Below are 7,155 nucleotides of genomic sequence, written 5' to 3'. Positions count from 1 at the left end.
AGTGAAATAATATGGTATTTGTCTTTCTCTGTCTGACTGATTATACTTAGCCTAATACCTTCTAGGTCCATCAGTGTTGTTGCAAATGGTAGGATTTTATGCTTTTTTATGGCCAAGTAATATTTCGTTGTTTACATGTGCCATATCTTCTTTATCCAGTTGTCTATTGACGACTTCCATATCTTTGCTATTGTAAATAATGCTGTAATAAACATAGGGATGCATATATCTTTTCAAATTAGTATTGTGGATTTCTTCGAATCAATACTCAGAAGTGGAACTGCTGGGTCATATGGTAGTTCTATATTTAATTTTTTGAAGATCTCCATATAGTTTTCTATAGCGGTTGCACCAATTTGCATTCCCATCAACACTGCAAAAGGGTTCCCTTTCTCCACATCCTAGCCAACACTTGTTTTTTTATTTATTTATGATAACCATTCTAACAAGTGTGAGCTGATATTTCATTTTGATTTTAATTTGCATTTCTCTAATGATTAGTGATGCTGAACATCTTTTCGTATGTCTATCAGCCCTCTGTATATTGTCTTTGGAGAAATGTCTATTCAGGTCCTCTGCCCATTTTTTAATCTAATTATTTGTCCTTTTGGTGTTAAATTGTGTGAGTTCCTCATATATTTTGAATATTAACCCTTTATTGGATGTATTTTGGGCGAATATCTTCTATTCAGTAGATTTTCTTTTCATTTTGTTGATGATTTCTTTCACTGCATAAAACTTTTTAGTTTGATGTAGTCCCATGTGCTTATTTTTTCTTTTATTTCTTTTATTTCTCTTGCACAAGGAGAAATAAAAGCAATGTCAGAGAGTTTACTGCCTATGTGTTCTTTTAGGAGTTTCATGATTTCAGATTCTACATTTAAGTCCTTAATCCATTTTGAGTTTATTCTTCATTATGGTTTATGAAAGAGGTCTAGTTTCATTTTTTTGCATGTATCTGTCCAGTTTTCCCAATGCCATTTTTTGAAGAGACTGTCTTTACCTTACTGTATATTCTTGCCTTCTTTATCACAGATTAATTGATCATATAGGTGTGGATTTATTTCTGGCTTCTCTTTCTGTTCCATTGATCTTGTGTGTTTTTATGCCAGTACCATGCAGTTGTGATTACTACAGCATTGTAGTATAGTATGATACTGGATAGCATGATACCTCTAACTTTGTACTATGGTTTTGGCGGTTCCATATAAATTTTAGGATTATTTTTTCTACTTCAGTGAAAAGTGCCATTGGCATTTTGATAAGGATTGCATTCAAATCTGTAGATTACTTTGGGTGGTATGGACATTTTAAAGATGTTAATTCTTCCTACCCATGACATTGGTCTAGGCTTCCATTTATTTATAACTTATTCAGTTTCTTTCTTCAATATCTTATAATTTTCTAAGTACAGGTATTTTACCTCCTTGATTAAATTTATTCCTAAATATTTTTTGATGCAATTGTAAATGAGGTTGTTTTCTTAATTTCTATTTCTAATAATTCCTTGTTGGTGTATAAAGATGCAACCAATATCTATATATTAATTTCATATCCTGCTACATTACCGAATTCTTTATCAGTTCTAATAGTATTTTTGGTAGACTCTTTAGGGTTCTCTATATATAATATCATGCCATCTGCAAATAATGACAGTTTTACTTTACTTTTTCCAATTTGGATGATTTTTATTTTTTTCCTCTCCTGTAACTAGAACTTGCAATACTATATTGAATAAAAGTGGTGAAAGTAGACATTTTTGTCTCCTTCCTGATCTTAAGGAAAACACTTTAAGCTTTTCCCTATTAAGTATGATGTTAGCCGTGGATTTATTATATAAGGCTTTTATTATTTGAGGCATGTTACCTCTATTCACACTTTGCTGAGACTTTTTATCTTAAATTGGTGCTAGATTTTGTCAAATCCTTTTTCCATATCTATTGTATGATCATATGATTTTTATCCTTCATTATTTTATTTATGTAATATATCAAGTTAATTGATTTGCAGATATTGAACCAACATTGAATCCCAGGAATAAATCTCACTCGATCATGTTGTGTGATCTTTTTAAAGTATTGCTGAAGTCCTTTCGCTAATATTTTTTTGAGAATTTTGCATCTACAATCATCATGGATATTGGTCTTTTGTTTTATTTTGTTTTTGTTTTTGTAATGTCTTCATCTGGTTTTGCAATCAGGCTAATGGTGGCCTCTTAAAATGAGCTTGGAAACCTGCCTTCCTCTTGCATTTTTGGGAATAAGTTAAGAAAAAAAGGTGTTAATTTTTCTTTGAATGTTTAACAAAATTCACCTGTGAAGCCATCTGGTCCAGGACTTTGTTTCGTTGGGTGTATTATGATTATTGATTTGATTTTTGTTGTAGTTATCAATCTCTTCAGATTTTCTGTATCTTCTTGATTCAGTCTTGGAAGATCATATGTTTCTGGGAATTTCTTCATTTCTTCCAGATTGTCCAACTTATTTACATATAATTGTTCATAGTATTTTTTTTTTTTATTAATCCTTTATATTTCTATGGTTTCAGTTGACACTTCTCTTTTATTTCTGATTTTATTTATTTGGGTCTTCTCTTTTTTTCTTGATGAATCTGGTTAAAACTTCATAAGTTTTGTTTTCCTTTCCAAAGAATCAGCTCTTAGTTTCATTAACCTTTTGTATTGTGTTTTTAGACTCTATTTCATTTATTTCCACTCTGATCTGTGTTATTTCCTTCCTTCTACTCAGTTTGGGCTTTGTTTTATTTTTCTAGTTTCTTTAGAAGTAATGTTAGATTTTTGTTTTGTTTAATAAATATTTTCTTTTTCTTGGAACCACCACTCTTTGCTTCCAGTCCTCTCACCTCCACCTTGCAACTAGTTCTGGTCCCCTCAAAGGTGCACTTTCGGTGGGTGTAGGTGTAGGAGGGGACTGCGATGGAGGCCACAGTCCTTTCAATGCCAGCACTTCTACCTGAAATCTCTCTCTATGGAGCAGAGGCCCAGGCTCTGTTTGAAATTTTAAGGCTCCAATATTAGAGCTCTTAGGGGCTCGAAGCTTCTCTGAGCCAGAGTCTCAATGCCTACCCACCTACTGAGACCAAAGCCTCTCCCTCAGCCTGCCATTGAGCTTCTGGAAGGCCACACACTGATCAACATGCCAGCAGCTCCTTTCCATCCACACAGGAGCAGCACCCTTAGAAAACTCAAGATTCAGATGAAGTCTAGCAGAGTCTTCTACAAAAAGAAACATCTTTGGTCAGCTTGATGCTTTCTGGATGCTGATACCCTAGGGCTTGAGACAGAGGCTGCTGCCCACCCAAAAAGGCAGAAGCTGTTTCTGGAGTCAGAGAGGAAAATCTCACCAGTGTGGCCACCTGGGCTGGAGCATACACTTCCACCTGCCCACTCCACACACAAAGAAGTTTTTTCCACTTCTCTGGAGGCCAGGCTACCTGGTTTCACTGGCTGGCAGCTGCTGAGTGGCGCCCTCCGTTTAGAAAGTAGGTCATCATCTCATTTTTGCCCTTGACCACACCTTGGCGGCCAACACATGGTACATGTCTGTGGTGACATGTATGGTCAGGCTCACCGGTGCTGTCCATGACACATTCACCATATTGCCCCAGATGTTGTACTGAGGCTTGCAGCCCTGATCACCTCAGCTACCGCAGGGCCAATATTGAGCCCAATCCTCATCTGGAAGTTGTCAAGGTAGTGCTTGTTGATTTACTTCATTTGGTCCATCAGCTTCATGGAGAAGTCAGCTAGAGCTTTGATGTGGTTCTTGCCCATCTTGTCATAGGTGGAATCATTGAGGACCCAGATAGCCATATAGGTGCTGCCTGAACCGATCCTTGCTGATGATCTTATCAAAATCAGTGATGATCTCATTAAGCAGCTGCAAGCATTTGACATCCTTGTTGGTGGACTCCAGCTCCACATAAAACTCAAAGAAGTTTGAGATAGAAGTGAACATGATGGCAAAACAGGACTGATAGCAGAGTTCATCTGTGTGCAGCTCACAGGCCAGAAAGTGGGCTGCTACATCCATGGACAGCATGTTTTGCTATAGTCATCAATTATAGGCCTGCAGCTCCTCCAACTCCTCCTTCTCCTATATGGCCTGCAGTTTCCAGAGGAGGTTGAGGCCAGTAGTGAACTCTACCTGTTGGGTGTGTAGGTACAGGGCCAGCACAAAGACTGAGGTGACAGTGAGCTTGACCAACTTCAGCACCACCTTGGCAGAATGCTTAGGGCAATGTTGTTGAAGTCTTATGGCGTTGGCAGTGACCAGCAGATTGGCATTGTGAAAGAGTGTGACACTGGACAGCTCAATGATGAGCAAATATATGAGCCCAATGGCCAGCATGAGCACCAGCATAATGCAGCTGAGTAGGCCAGCGGGCTGAGCAGCACGCTATAGCTGAAGTAATCGGGGAAGTTGCAGTTGGAACAGGGCCTGCAGGAGAATCCCTGCTCTCACCCAGGGATTGTAGTTGATGGCCGACACCACCACGTGGCATACATTGGCCTGGCTGGTTTTTGGAGTTGCACATAAACATGTTGCAAAAAAAGCTGACAGGAACACCAGTGGGATGGTGGACACCCCAACAAGTCTACTGTTCATGTTAGACTATATGATCTTACTGGAGATGGTGTGAGGGAGGAGGGACTTCACACAGCAGTAGAGCATGGACACAAATACCATCAAGGTCAGCAGCAGAAAGCAGATTAGGTAGAAACTCAACATGAACACGGAGTGAGGCACAAAGTTAGATTATTTGAGATTTTTCTTGTTTATTGAGGTAGGCATGTATTGCTATGCATTTCTCTCTTAGAACTGCTTTGGCTGTGTCCCATAGAATTTTTTTTTTTTTTTAAGATTGTGTTTTCATTATCATTTGTCTCAAGATATCTTTTGATTTCTTCTTTGATCTTGTTGTTAACCCATCAATTGTTTAGTAACACGTTATTTAGCATAACATGTTATTCACCTGTTTGCGTATTTATCAGTTTATGTATTATACTTGATTTCCGATTTAATACTATTGTGATTAGAGAAGATGTTTGATATGATTTCGATCTTCTTTAATTTACTGAGACTTTTTTGTGGACTAACATGTAGTCTATCCTGGAAAATGTTCCATGTAAACTTGAAAAAAAAACATATATTTTGATGCTTTGAGGTGAAATACTCTAAAATTATCAGTTAAATTCATCTGGTCTAATGTGTCATTTAAAGCTGCTGTTTCCTTGTTTATTTTCTGTCTAGGTAATCCATTCATTGATATTACAGGGATGTTAAAGTGCCCTAATATTACTATTACTGTATTACTGTCAATCTCTCCCTTTTTGTCCATCAGTATTTGCTTTATATATTTAGGTGCTCCTATGTCGAGTGCATAAATGTTCACAAAGGTTATATCCTCTTGTGGGATTGATCTCTTCATCATTACTAATGTTCTTCTTTATCTTTTGTTATAACCATCATTTTAAAGTCTATTTTGTCTGATATAAGTATTGCTATCTCAGCTTTTTTTGTTGTTGTTTCCATTTGCATGAAATATCTTTTTTCATCCTTTATTTCAGTCTGTGCATGTCTTTCAATCTGATATGGATATCTTGTAAGCAATATATGTATGGGGCTTGTTTTCTGATTCATTTAGCCACCATAATCTTTTGATTGGAACATTTAATCAATTTATATTTAAATAATTATTGATAGGAATGTAGTTATTGTTATTTTATTATTCATATTTTTTACTTTTCTCTTCTTAAAGAGAACTTTTAACATTTCTTGCAATACTGCTTTAGTAGTGATGAGCTCCTTTAGCATTTTCTTGTCTGGGAAGCTCTTGATATCTCCTTTGATTCTAAATGATAACTTCTCTGGGTAGTGTAATCTTAGTTATAGGTCCTTGCTTTTCATTACTTTGAATATTTCCTGACAGTCCCTTCTGGCTTGCAAAGTTTCTGCTTGGAAATCAGCTGACGGTCTTTTGTGAACACCCTTACAGATAACTAACTGCTTTTCTCTTGCTGCTTTTAAGATTCTCTCTTTGTTTGTATCCTTTGTCATTTAAATTATAATGTGCCTTGATATAGGACGCTGGGTTCATTTTGTCTGAGACACTCTATGTTTCCTGGGCTTGTATATCTAATCTATTTATTTATTTATTTATTTATTTATTTATTTATTTATTTATTTAGCCAGGTTAGGGAAGTTTTCAATCAAATAGGTTTTCAATTCCTTGCTCTCCTCTCCTTCTGGTATCCTTAGAAAGTAAGTGTTGTTACACTTGATGTTGTCCCAGAGGTCCCTTAAACTATTCTTATATTTTTTAATTCTTTTTTTCTTTTTCCTGGTTTGACTGGCTGTTTTTCTCTTCCTTGTCTTCCAGATTGTTGATTGGATCCTCTGCTTCATCCACTCTGCTGTTGATTCCATTTAATGTGTTCTTCATTTGAGTTATTGTAGTCACCATTTCAGACTGGTTCTTTTTTATGGTTTCTCTCTGTTTGTGTAAGTTTTCAGTGAGTTCATATATTCTTCCCCTAAGTTCATTGAACATCCTTATAATAAGTGTTTTGAACTCTGTATCTGGTAGATTGTTTGCCTCCATTTTATTTAGTTCTTTTTCTGGAGTTTTGTCCTATTCTTTCATTTAAGACATGTTTTGGTTTTTTTTTTGTCTCATCATTTTGATTGCCTCCCTGTGTTTGTTTCTTTGTATTAGGTAGATCTGCTACATCTCCCAGCCTTGGCAGGGTGACCTTATATAGTAGGTGACCTATGGAACCCAGAGGCACCGTCTCCCTGGTCACCTGAGCCAAGAGCTCCAGGGGTTGTGTAGGTTGTGTGTGCCTTCCTGTTGTAGTTGAGCCTCAATTGCTGTTGGCATATCAGTAGGTGTGACTGACCTTCAGCATGACTGACTGTGTGGACTGGCCATGACTAAAGTTGATGAGCTATTGTGTAAAGGCTGACCTCACAGAGTGTGATTAACTATAACTGGGCTTGGTGCCTGCTGAGTACACTCATTGAGTGTGTCATTTGTGGAGTTAATTGGGTGGTGCTCTGGTGTGGTCTGAAGCCAGCCACCAGGCGTATTTATTCAGGAGCCTCTTGGGAGAGTATCTTGTGTAGGCCACCA

At 37.1% G+C, this 7,155-nt stretch overlaps 1 pseudogene; it reads right to left on the bottom strand.

The window, feature by feature from the left end:
• Positions 1-3,509: 3,509 nt before the first annotated feature.
• LOC102895380 lies at positions 3,510-4,772 on the bottom strand (annotated as a pseudogene).
• Positions 4,773-7,155: the final 2,383 nt, after the last annotated feature.

The sequence above is a fragment of the Pteropus alecto genome, unplaced genomic scaffold, assembly GCF_000325575.1.
Source record: "Pteropus alecto unplaced genomic scaffold, ASM32557v1 scaffold109, whole genome shotgun sequence".
NCBI classification, from domain to species: Eukaryota; Metazoa; Chordata; class Mammalia; order Chiroptera; family Pteropodidae; genus Pteropus; species Pteropus alecto.
The sequence above is the reverse complement of the archived record's forward strand: the minus strand, read 5'-3'. Positions and strand labels throughout refer to the sequence as shown.